Source organism: Salarias fasciatus, unplaced genomic scaffold, assembly GCF_902148845.1.
Source record: "Salarias fasciatus unplaced genomic scaffold, fSalaFa1.1, whole genome shotgun sequence".
NCBI lineage: Eukaryota > Metazoa > Chordata > Actinopteri > Blenniiformes > Blenniidae > Salarias > Salarias fasciatus.
The window spans coordinates 604,075-617,693 of record NW_021941381.1 but is presented as its reverse complement, the minus strand read 5'-3'; the positions used below and the strand labels follow the sequence as shown (position 1 = coordinate 617,693).

Here is a 13,619-nt window from a genome sequence, read left to right as displayed (position 1 = left end):
TATGATCGGCGCTGCAGCCGCGGACAGGACCAGGAAGCTCAGCAGGGGGGATCAGAGGCTTCCCGGGACCCCGGGGAGATTCCGGTGGGGATCGTGGGGGGAGGCAGTCCCAACCCAGGAAGGCCTGCTCCTTTCCTTGGACTCCGGCTGGAGTCTGGACAACAATTATAGAGAAGCTGTTATGGAAATTCATTCATACAACTAAAAATATTCATGTTCTGACTCAACTTGTTCTGTAAATAGTTCTTTTACTATTGTGACAAAAAAAAAAAATCAAATCTGTATTCTGAGGCTGTTGTGTGAATAAATAATCATTTATATAACTTTAAAAATGTTCATGTTCTGACTAAAATAAAAAAAACAACTTGTACATTGTATCATTGAGACTGTTCTGTAAATAGTTTTCAAATTAACAATAAATATAGCAACTTCTGAGCAATCCATATCAATTTCAGACTTAAAATAGTGGTCCAATTTCTGCCACACCCCATTTCCTGTTAAACCACGCCCACGTCCGGTTCAGGCCACGCCCCCTCCGAGTACAGATACGGATACAGATAGTTTGGATGGGTAAACAGATACAGATACAGATAGTGGTGTACTCTCTCATCCCTACCCTGCATGTATCATCTTGAGCATGTCTCCTCTTAGACTCTTTGGAATGACGAGTTTGCTTCCCTTGTAGACGATGCCTTCCACCACAGACAGTTCTGCTCTGCAGTTCCAGTAGTATTGAATGACAGGTGAACAGTCTTGTTTACAGTTAGGCCATCTGTCTATGATAGTTTTGCACAGTGTTTTTAACGTGTCATCTTTGCTTGTCTCTGTTCTGATGAGCTCCATTTTCCTGTCTGCAACAGGCAGTGCACTCGTGATCATGTTCACATATGCTTTTACAACAGTGTCCATTTTGGTGTTTGCTGGCTCTTTTGGGTCAACCGCTCTGGATAAGGTGTCGGCTGTGTACATCAGCTTACCAGGAGTGTACATCACGTTGAGCGTGTAGCGTTGCAGTCGGATCATCATTCTTTGGATTCTCAGTGGACAGTCATTGAGTGGCTTCTGGAACAAAGAAATCAGCGGCTTATGGTCAGTTTCAACACTGATAGCTTGCCCTGACCCAAACTGGTGGAATCTTTCACAGGCATATGTTATGCTGAGCAGTTCTTTTTTGATTTGTGCATATCTAGTCTCTGCGTCTGTCATGGATCGCGAAGCATATGCAACAGGCTGCCAGTCACCATGCTTCTGCATCAGAACTGCTCCAAGCCCACTCTGTGATGCATCTGATGAGATCTTGATAGGTTTCACTGGGTCATAAAATTTCAGGACTGGCTCTTCTGTGAGCAACTTCTTCAAGTCGCACCAAGATTTCTCATGTTCATGATTCCACTCCCATTCAATCTTCTTTTCTGTCAGTTGTCTCAGTGGCGCCATTTTTTCAGAGAGATTGGGTATGAATTTTCCCATGTAGTTGATCATGCCATTGAACCTCTGTACATCCTTCTTGCATTGTGGTCTCGGCATATTTTCAATGGCTGACACTTTTCTAGGATCTGGTCTGATGCCTTCACTGCTCACGATGTCTCCAACAAATGTCAGTTCCTTCACTCCAAGCTGGCATTTCTCTTTGTTTAGCTTCAGGTTTGCTTTCCTGGTTGCCTCAAGAACATTTCTCAGTCTCATGTCATGTTCTGTTTTTGTGCTTCCCCACACATTGATGTCATCCATTGATGTGTCCACTCCTTCCAGGTGCTCATAGATCATGTGTATTGTCTTGTGATACACCTCGGGTGCTGAAGCAATGCCGAATGGCAGCTGCCGGAATCTGTATCTGCCAAATGGACTGTTGAATGTGCATAGTTCTGAACTTGCATCGTCCAGTTTTAACTGCCAAAATCCTGATGCTGCATCTAGTTTGCTAAAGTACTAGTGATTTCTTCTTTCGGCGGGAGTGATGCAAGGTGATGCAAGGTGATGCCCTGTCCCCCCTGCTGTTCTGCATCGGCCTGAACCCCCTCAGCCAGATCATCACCAAGAGCGGCTTTAGATACTGGTTCAAGAGCGGAGCAACTGTCAGTCACCTCCTCTACATGGACGACATCAAACTGTATGCCAAGAATGAGCGTGGCATCAACTCCCTGATTCACCTCACCAGGATATACAGCAATGACATCGGCATGTCATTCGGACTGGATAAGTGTGGACGAATGGTATCTAGAAGAGGGAAGGTGATCACAACTGAAGGAGTTGAACTGCCTGAAGGGAACATAACAGATGTGCAGGACAGCTACAAGTACCTGGGGATCCTCACAGGTAAATGGTAACCATGAGGAGGCAGCTGGAAAGTCAGCCACAGCCAAATACCTACAGAGAGTAAGACAGGTCCTGAAGAGCCAGCTGAATGGCAAAAATAAGATCCAGGCCATAAACACCTACGCCCTACCAGTAATCAGATACCCTGCTGGCATAATATCCTGGCCACTGGAAGAAATGCAAGCCACTGATATCAAGACAAGAAAGCTCCTTACAATGCACGGAGGGTTCCACCCTAAGTCCAGCATACTGAGGCTCTACACCAAGAGAAAGGAGGGAGGCCGAGGACTAGTGAGTGTCAGAGCCACTATCCAGGAGGAAACCAAGAGCCTCCACGAGTATACCAAGAAGATGGCTCCCAGTGATGATCTGCTAAGTGAATGCCTCAGACATCAAAAGCCCAGTAAGGAGGAGCCAGAGGAGCTATAATGGACAGACAAAGCCCTGCATGGCATGGACCACCGACACATTGAAGAAGTGGCTGACATTGGAAAAACATACCAGAGGCTGGAAAAGGTTGGACTGAAGGACAGCACAGAGGCACTAATCATGGCTGTGTAGAGGCTTGGAAATAGTTGTGAAAAGAATAAGTAAGTTTGTTCAAAGATGGAAATGATTCTCTAAAAAGGTGTGTTAAAAGCAGACACCCCATAAAACTTTTTGTTTAATTTCATGTACTCAGTGGATCAAATTTCAGCTCTGTTGAGTGAGATGCGATCCCCATGCTACCCAGTAGATGGCGCGTATCGCGCACTGATGTTGATAGGAGGACGCACCACAGAGGAAGAACTGATTCCTCGTGTGAATTAAACCCAGCTTCATTGTGCGTGCAATCTCTTTTCTTCATCACAGGTTGGTAAATACTCTTCACTCATATAAGGCATATTATCTAGTTTGTGACATGTTCAAGATAATATTGTGTTCAGTAGGCAGAGTAAAACGAAGTTGTGTCAGTGTTTTGAGTGACGTGAACCGTGTTGGAAGCTGACCTGCTAAGCAAACTGTGGTAAAGCATGAGGGATCTGCAACATGGAGATAAGTTACTCCAGACCAGTATTGGTCCAAAGAACCACGTGAGAATATTATTTGAGGACATTTTATGAAAGCTCTTTCATACAATACGTGTGTTACTGGGTTATATGTGTCTGAATGTGCATATTTTCTGGTTTATGGCCAAATACCAGTACTGCTATTGAAACTGTATTAAATACAGAACAGCCATTTGAATATTGAATGCTGTTGCTGCATCATATGCTCAGTTCATGATATTGAAGCATGGTGATTTGGTTAAATATGATTTCATTGATTTGTTTAAAATATACTGTACAATTTAAAATCATTGTATATAAAATCAGTTTAAAAAGAGAAATTAATTGTTGATGATTAAATGATTGTGGTTTAAAAGAAAATGTATTGAAGTTCATGATGTTATGATATGTTGTGAAATTGTAATGTATTTTGATGATGTTTAGTCTAGCTTTGTAGCTATGGCCACATGGACTTTTGGACTCTTTAAGGCCATTTAGCAGTTATCTGGATCATTGTTGTTGCTGATGTATGTTGTGGAAGAACTAATTCCTCGTGTGAATTAAACCCAGCTTCATTGTGCGTGTGATCTCTTTTCTTCATCACAGATTGATTGAGACAAAGCTGGGTCGTCCACACATCACATTGCCCTCTACACCCCAGAGGAGCAACAGCTGCACAAGAACAGGCCCTTAACACAAGATCAGTAGAGGCCGGGATCCACCACACCAAACAAGACCCCAGGTGCAGACTGTGCCAAGAAGCCCCAGAGACAGTACAGATCATCACAGCAGGGGGTCAGATGCTGGCAGGCAAGGCATACATGGAACGGCACAACTAGGTAGCGGGCATCATGTACAGGAACACATGTACCGAGTATGGACTGGAGGTCCCAGGGTCCAGATGGGAGACTCCTCCAACGGTGGTCCAGAACAATCGAGTCAAGATCCTGTGGGACTTCCAGATCCAGACTGACCAGCAGGTGATGGCCAATCAACCAGACATAGTGGTGGTGGATAAACAGCAGAAGAAAGATGTGGTGATAGATGGAGCAATCCCAAGTGATGGAACATCAGGAAAAAGGAGCAGAGAAGCTGGAGAAATACCGTATTGCCCCGAACATAAGATGACTCCGATTATAACACGACCCCTATTTTTCAAAGATCATTTTGTGGAAAAAAAAATGCTGAAAACAATAAGGTCACTCATAAAACAACTTTTTATTATACAATCATTATAAACTCAAAAAATCACAACTGAGATAACATTTCACAAGATATAAAATGAAAAAATATTACTACAGTATTGAATAAAAAATACATTCTCTTTCTCAAAATAAGAAACAATAAGCAACAACTAAGAAGCCTCAAGGGGTCAAAACTGCATAAATGATGTAAATAACTTCCCAGTTCCTTCAGCTGAATCAGGCTCTGGTGGTGGACATTCCGTCTGTCCGTCTTTCAGAGACGTATTCTCTCACCCTTCTATCAGTCTCTCTGAAGCGTCGCTCTCTGGACCACGGAAAGCTTTTCTCATAGTCTTAGTGTGGCAGAATGAATGAGGAGGATAACCAAAACTCAACCAAATCAAAGACAACGCCACCTGGGGGCTTGCACCCCAGGATCTCAAATGCTAAATCAAATTAAACCAAAAAACAAGGGCCCGCAGGTTCAAAGGATTCACTGGGACGGGAGACGTGAGTTCAAATTAAAACAAACTTTATTAAATTCCTAATGTTAAAATCAACAGACTAACTCAGAATAAATGGGGTTTGAGGCCTGCCAAACCAAACCAAACTGGACAGGGCTGGGGCTTACCACGACAGCGGTAACAGAAAGGGGGGGGGGGGGGGGGGGGGGGGGGGATCCAAAGACACACAGCACCCATGACACAGCAAACCAAAAAGTGAAAACGGAACCACCACCAGGGAACCGCTGCCGCTCTGGGGCCCCCAGCACCTGTCAAAAGAAAAGAAAATCAACAATTAAACTCACAACATGATGGCAGCCCTCATACCCCGAAAACAAAAACCCAATACCTAAATATTCAAACGAGAAGAGGAGCAAAGTAATTTATACGAAATGAAAAAAACAGAAATCATTGCAAAACAACAAAAACCAAAGGGATAGAACAGAAAATAAAGCAACGTAATCACTATTAAACGCAATCGAACAGAAGAAGGAAAAAGAGAAGAAAATCAGAAGGGAGAGTGCGTCTGCATTTCTAAAAATGCCCGAGCACGGCGCATGCCCAAGCTCCTAGGCTCGATACAGGAGAGCCACACTTCTCAAGGAGCCTGGGTGGTCCATCAGGCCCCTAGGGCAGCAGGGTGTACTGAGGAGGCCGTGGTGCGACGAGCAGGTGTCAAGCACATCCAAAGAAGGAGAGCCAAAACAGCAGTAAAGCCCGGGGTCAACTGCAGCTGATGACTGCACCACTGTAAAACAAACCATGAAATCACACCAAAATAATGAAATTAATCTAAACAACAAATCACTGTTCCCTACTGAGGAGGGATTGGCACACCTGGCAGCATGAAGGAGAGCATACACAGCCCGATACAGCAGCGGCGGCGGCTGCAGGAAACACACCGCTCCCACACAGACTCCAGGGCAGTCCAGCTCCCAGTCAATTCACAGCTGTGAAATGCAGGGCTGGGGTAAATACACTGCTGAGGCTGCTAAGCAGACTAAAGAGAAACAGGACATGCGTACCTTTGTGGGAGGCCAAACACTATCCTGCACAGACACGCTGTCAGGACAGCAGCCACATGTCTGTCAGTCCCATGAAGGAGGAAGAGGAAGAGGAAGGGCGGAGCAGGGATATTTATAGACGCCCAGTAATTAGAAGCCACACTGCCTCAAGTGGAGGGGAGTGCAACTCCCCACCATGCCACATCTACCCCCGGAGTTTGTGTCGTCGTCCCGACGACTGACCAAGGGAAAGGGGCTAACACCAGGGTCTGAACACAGCTGTCTGTGCGTTGGACGCAGATGGCTGAGGGCCATCTGGTACACGATCTGCCTGCCCTACAGACCGGGGAAGATGGTGCACATTGGGATGTCGACCAGCAGTAGAGCGACCAGTCCGGCGCAAGGTCTGCCGACTGGGCCCAGGTTGAGCATCCAGCAGAGGAGGCTGAGCCCACTGGGCTGTGTCTGCCTGTGCGCCAGATGCACAGTCCACAGCCTGAGGCTCCAAGGCGACAACAGGTGAAGTGGCAGAAGCGGGCGCAACACTAGGAGCTGCTGTGGTAGGTGACAGTGGGTTTTCTCGCACCAGGAGCCATAGATCTTCCTCAGCGGACTCACTGTCCGACTGGACTGGTGCAGGTGGAGACAGGACCCGGGAAGGGTCAGCCGGGGGTCCTGACCTGACCTGGGGCTTGATCATGTCTCGGTGGACCTGGCGGACTCTCTGGAGGTCATCCACCGGGGCAACAGAATATACAGGCCCTTCCACAGGTGCCCGCACAATTTGGTAGGCCGCAGAGTTCCAGACATCCTGGATCTTATGGCGGCCTCTGACACCATGATCCCGCAGGTAGACCAGCTGGCCAACACTCAGTGGGGCATCACGAACGCGTTGGTCATGTCGCTCCTTCCGGCGACTAGCAGCAGCAGACAAGCGTTCGCGAGCACCCTCAATGGCTAACCTTAGCCTGGCCTGATGCTCAGCCACCCAGTCTTGGACCTCTCCTGGAACTGGATCACGAACGCGACCTAGGAGAAAGTCTACAGGGAGCCGCGGCTCACGTCCAAACATCAGGAAAAAGGGGGACTCCCCAGTGCCCTGATGCGGTGTGGAGTTGTAACAGAACAGAACCTGTGGAAGACAAGAAGCCCAGTCACGCTTCCGTGAAGTCGGGAGTGTGCGCAGGAGGTTGTGGAGCGTCCTGTTAAACCTTTCACATTGCCCATTGCCTGCAGGATGATAGGGTGTGGTGCGGGATTTTGAAACCTCGTACAGGCTACAGAGATGCTGAATAATGGAATTCTCAAAGCTCTTCCCCTGGTCTGAGTGAATACGACTAGGAACCCCCAGTGTAAAGAACCACTCATTGACCAATACCTGGGCTACAGTGGAAGCCCGTTGGTCTCGAGTGGGGACGGCCACAGTGTACTTGCTGAAGACGTCGGTCAACACCAGGACATTTTCCAAGCCATTTCGAGATGGTTCCAAGACTGTAAAGTCCATGGCCACAATTTCATTGGGCCTGGACGCCAGTAAATGACCCATAAAGCTGTGAGGCACCAGGTCCGAGTCTTTTGCAACTTGGCAACGCTCACACCCCTGGACCCACTGTTTTATATCAGTGGTCATGTTGGGCCAGTAGCAGCGTTCCCGAACCAACTCAGAGGTCCTCTCGATGCCTTGATGGCCATGTTCATCATGGAGCTGCCTCAGGGTTTCCTCCTTAAGGACAGCAGGTAGGAGCAGCTGAAGACCTTCTTCACCCCCATCTGGGTGGAAGAATCGACGGTAGAGAACCCCCTCCTTCTCCACCAAGCGGTCCCACTGACGCAACAGTGCTACAGCTGGTCTTGAAAGCTGCTGGCGTTCAGCTCCTCCAAAACACCAGAACCGCCGCCAGAAGGGGGTCAGTTTCCTGCAAAGAGCAAAGGTCAGAGGGAGAATGCCCTGGGAGGACGGATACCAGGGACTGGGTTACCCCAGTGGGAGGGGCAAGTTGCAAAGTCTGTTGGAGGGCCACAGGGACAGATGTTCCAGGCAACTGAAGTCGCACCAGAGGTGTACTGCCGGGAAAGGGCATCAGCATTCCTGTTACTTCGGCCTGACCGGTACTTGACTTCAAAATCAAATGCTGCAAGCTGAGCAGCCCACCGATGTTCTGTGGCCCCGAGCTTAGCGGTGTGGAGGTAGCTCAACGGGTTATTATCTGTAAAGACAATGCACTTGTGTCCCAGTAAATACTCCCTGAACTTCTCCGTCATGGCCCACTTCAGAGCCAGGAATTCAAGTTTCATGGAGCTGTAATTCTCCATGTTGCGCTCGGTGGGTCGGAGGCCCCGGCTAGCATATGCCACTGGGCGTACCCCGTCCTCCAAGTCCTGGGAAAGGACTGCCCCAAGGCCGCTGTAGCTAGCGTCAACCTCCAATATAAGGGACGGGAGAAGTCGGCATAGGCTAAAACCGGGGCTGAGACCAGTCGCGCCTTAATGGCCTCAAAACTCTCCTCATACTGAGAGGTCCAGGACGCACCCAGGTGCTTACATGAGCCCTTTTTGGATTTCGTACCCACCAGCTCAGCAACCAGCTTATGGAGGGGGCCAGCCAGGTGGGCAAATCTCTCCACAAAACGCCGATAGTAGCTGGCAAAGCCCAGAAAGGAGCGTAGCACTGAAACATTCTGGGGGCGCTGCCACTTGGCCACAGCCTCGATCTTGTCTGGATCAGTGGCCACTCCCTGGCTAGAGATCACATGGCCCAAGTATTTCACTTCTTTCTGAAAGAAAGAGCGCTTCTCAAGCTTCGCCTTCAGTCCCTCTTTCTGAAGACGACCCAGAACATCTTCAAGCCGCTGCAGATGCTGTGAGATAGAGGAAGAAAACACAACAATGTCATCCAGATACAAAAGGAGGGACTGGCATTGTTGATCCCCAAACATCCTCTGCATCAGGCGCTGGAAGGTGCTTGGTGCATTGCATAACCCAAACGGCATCCTGTTCCACTCGAACAAGCCGAAGGGCGTGCAGAATGCAGTCTTGGGCTTGTCCTGTTCGGTGACTGGGACCTGGTTGTACCCACTAGCCAAATCGATCGTAGAAAACCAGCGGGCCCCGGAGAGTGCATCTAAACTCTCCTCAATACGGGGAAGGGGAAATGCATCCTTCCTGGTCTTCTGATTGAGGAGTCTGTAGTCAACACACAACCGCAGGGTCCCATCTTTCTTTCGAACCAGGACAATAGGAGAGGCATATGGGCTGCTGCTTTCCCTGATCACCTGGGACTCAAGGAGCTGACTGATATGGGCCCTCACTTCCTCATACTCTGATGGAGGAATTCTTCGGTATCGCTGCCTGAGGGGGATATCATCAAGAAGAGGGATGTCGTGAGAGATGAGGTTAGTACAGCCTAAATCGCCCTCATGAGCAGAGAAGACTGAACTATATTTTTGAAAAAGGCTCCTCACCTCAGACTGCTCTCCCTCACTTAATGCCGACAAATCCAATGCCTCCACCATGTCCAGGACAGGATCAGACACCACCTGGGAGGATACCATGGCAGTGGATGACGTCAACTCAGTGACCCCCGCGGGGAAACTAATGACCTGTGCACTACTTAAAGTGCCGAGACCGGTGCGTGGGTAGAGAAGGACCTCCGTAGTTCCCACATTGACCACGGGGACATAAGCAGTACCCCTGACCACCTGAATCAGGCTCGGAGATACCAATAACCCTGCTGGTAGGCCTGACTCAGTGGGTTCAAACAGGGCATCCCGACCAGCGAACTGCTCCGGGCACGTACAAGTCACCAGTCTCATGAACCCACCAGGTATGCGCACTACACGTCTTCCCTGGACCTTGACGGTACCACTAAGGGTTATCTGAGCCTAGCCTGCAACCTCGTGACACTGTTGGAGGGCCTCACGGACTGGGCGGGGGACATCTAGTAACAGTGGGGCATCAAACAGAGAATCACCATACTCGCCAAAGAGCTCTTTGTAACAACGGCGGATGATATTCATCCCAAGGATCCCTGGGGATGAAGACACTGGGGCTGGGGGGTCCCTAACCACCAAAATACCACAACGGGGGATAACCTTGCCACACAGTTCCATATCTAGCTCCAGGTAACCCATGTAGGGTATAGCGAGCCCATTAGCCGCTCGCAGCTGCAGCCAGTGACAACACTGGAGGCGGTCATGGCCCCAAGGGGCGAACTGCTCCATAAAGAACTGCTCAGTTATGGTGGAAACCATGGACCCAGTGTCCACCAGACAAGAAACGGAAACTCCCCCTATCGAGACATCAATCTTTGGACAGGAAGACATCAGATCAACAGCCTTACCATCTATGGAGCCTGCAAATTCCCCCACTGGGCCATGGCTCAGTGACTCAGCGGGTTTCAGTTTTCCGGCTGCTGAGTGGATGAGGCAGGTCTGGAGGGGCTGGAGACTAGTCCTGTAACAGAGTGGGCACGAGCGCGGGAAGAGACGCGTTCACCATCACACTCACGAGCAAAATGTCCCGGTTGCTGACACCGGCGACAAATCACAGGGTTATTACGTGTCATCCGACCTTGGGGTCGAGGGGCCTGCAAGGCAGCTACTGTGCGGGTAAGGGTGTTAAGCTGCTCTTGTTGTTTCTTCAGAAGGTCCATCAGCTCAGTTAAGCTAGGACCCTGGGAAGCAGCTACAGGAGGTGAAACGGAACCACCCTGAACTCTGAACTGTGAAGACCATGTGTAGATGGTAGAGAGTAACTACGGCCACGCGACCCGCCAGGAAGACCCTCTCGCTCCCATCTAATAGCCTCCCTACGCACCTCCAGCAACGAAGCGGTGGGCTGATGCCGGACCATCTGCTTCAGTTCCCGGCGCAAGGAACTGTCGAGGACATGTTCCACAAACTGGTCTCGAAGTAAAACTTCAGAGTTTGGCATCCCATCAGGTGCACACTGCTTAATGTTCTGCATTAAGGCCAGCAAGGCTAACGAAAACTCCTGCAAGGTCTCACCTTCCTGTTGTTGCCTTGCAAAGAAAGCCTGCTGTAGAGTGACATAAGAGTGCGTGTGGCCGTACAACTCCCGCAAGATGGAAAAAATGCGGGCCGGGTCGTCACGCTCCACCCTCGGTCGAAACCTTATCTCCTCCCGTGCCTCCCCCTCCAAATGGTCAACAATGAAAAGGGCCTGATCAGCAACAGAAAGGTGGCGAGTTTGCACGCATGCCTGTATCTCTTCAATCCACTCAGCTACACCCATACCTGATCTACCGTTAAACATGGGACAACTGCGATCCCTTGGTATAACCACCAGCCGCTCCGCCACAAAAGCAGGTGAACTACCAGCTGGATTTGCGGAGGCTGACGCTGCCCTATTGGGGTCCGAGTGAGACGCAGCACGCTCCCCACGCAGACGCTCGTTGTCTGCCTTCAGCTGCTGCACAAGCTCTCGGAGCTGCTGCACTTCCTCCTCCATACCGACAGACAACCTCACCTCAATTAGGTGCCTCTAACAGAACAATAACCAAAAAAATGACAATGGTTAAATGAATGGGTGATCCTCCAAGGCAGTACTGCTGTTTTGGCTCCAACACAAATCAAACAATGATTAAAACACAATTAAGACTTTTAAACATAAATACATATATTTTAAAGTTGAAATCACGTCTCAGTCCTTTAATTGTGAATCCTGCCGACAACGCCAGAATGTGGCAGAATGAGTGGGGGGGGGATAACCAAAACTCAACCAAATCAAAGACAACGCCACCTGGGGGCTTGCACCCCAGGATCTCAAATGCTAAACCAAATTAAACCAAAAAACAAGGGCCCGCAGGTTCAAAGGATTCACTGGGACGGGAGAAGTGAGTTCAAATTAAAACAAACTTTATTAAATTCCTAATGTTAAAATCAACAGACTAACTCAAAATAAATGGGGTTTGAGGCCTGCCAAACCAAACCAAACTGGACAGGGCTGGGGCTTACCACGACAGCGGTAACAGAAAGGGGGGGGGGGGATCCAAAGACACACAGCACCCATGACACAGCAAACCAAAAAGTGAAAACGGAACCACCACCAGGGAACCGCTGCCGCTCTGGGACCCCCAGCACCTGTCAAAAGAAAAGAAAATCAACAATTAAACTCACAACATGATGGCAGCCCTCATACCCCAAAAACAAAAACCCAATACCTAAATATTCAAACGAGAAGAGGAGCAAAGTAATTTATACGAAATGAAAAAAACAGAAATCATTACAAAATAACAAAAACCAAAGGGATAGAACAGAAAACAATAAAGCAACGTAATCACTATTAAACGCAATCGAACAGAAGAAGGAAAAAAAGAAGAAAATCAGAAGGGAGAGTGCGTCTGCATTTCTAAAAATGCCCGAGCACGGCGCATGCCCAAGCTCCTAGGCTCGATACAGGAGAGCCACACTTCTCAAGGAGCCTGGGTGGTCCATCAGGCCCCTAGGGCAGCAGGGTGTACTGAGGAGGCCGTGGTGCGACGAGCAGGTGTCAAGCACATCCAAAGAAGGAGAGCCAAAACAGCAGTAAAGCCCGGGGTCAACTGCAGCTGATGACTGCACCACTGTAAAACAAACCATGAAATCACACCAAAATAATGAAATTAATCTAAACAACAAATCACTGTTCCCTACTGAGGAGGGATTGGCACACCTGGCAGCATGAAGGAGAGCATACACAGCCCGATACAGCAGCGGCGGCGGCTGCAGGAAACACACCGCTCCCACACAGACTCCAGGGCAGTCCAGCTCTCAGTCAATTCACAGCTGTGAAATGCAGGGCTGGGGTAAATACACTGCTGAGGCTGCTAAGCAGACTAAAGAGAAACAGGACATGCGTACCTTTGTGGGAGGCCAAACACTATCCTGCACAGACACACTGTCAGGACAGCAGCCACATGTCTGTCAGTCCCATGAAGGAGGAAGAGGAAGAGGAAGGGCGGAGCAGGGATATTTATAGACGCCCAGTAATTAGAAGCCACACTGCCTCAAGTGGAGGGGAGTGCAACTCCCCACCATGCCACATCAGCATCTGTAGGCGTTTTTTCTGTGCTCTCCAATAAGAACGAGGCTCTGCTCCACCAGATCTCCTGGCGGCTTGGCAGTAGTTTGATGACTCTGCTGCGTTGATCACCATCAGTTTAAAGTTGGTATCATAACTTCTCCTCTGTTGTTGCTCAGTTGTCCAGCGTTCAGCCCCTTTGTTCCAGATGATCCGCCATTTTTCATCAGATCATTTGATCTCATTTCATCGCTCCACTCGCTCTCTGCTCAGTGATACTTTGGCTCCATCTAGCGGCGCGAATGCGTATTGACCATCTACCGTAAGTCCGCGATTATAACACCACCCCACTTTTGAGGATGCAGTTTCTGGAAAAAAACATCGTCTTATATTCGGGCCAATACGGTACCAAGGGCTGAGGGAAGAGATAGAGAGAGTGTGGGGCGTGAAGGCAACAGTGATACCAGTAGTGATCGGGACACTGGGAGCAGGAACCCCCAAGCTGGGAGGATGGCTCCAGCAGAGACCAGGAACAACATCTGAGAGCTCTGTTCAAAAGAACGC

The 13,619-nt window shown here is 49.1% G+C and overlaps 1 long non-coding RNA gene across 1 annotated transcript; it reads right to left on the bottom strand.

The window, feature by feature from the left end:
• Window positions 1-12,459: 12,459 nt before the first annotated feature.
• On the bottom strand, window positions 12,460-12,976 carry LOC115385359 (uncharacterized). Its single transcript, XR_003931122.1, has 3 exons — window positions 12,896-12,976; window positions 12,708-12,820; window positions 12,460-12,618 (listed from the first exon to the last, which is right to left on the bottom strand). It is a non-coding gene; the product is annotated as an uncharacterized LOC115385359 (long non-coding RNA).
• Window positions 12,977-13,619: the final 643 nt, after the last annotated feature.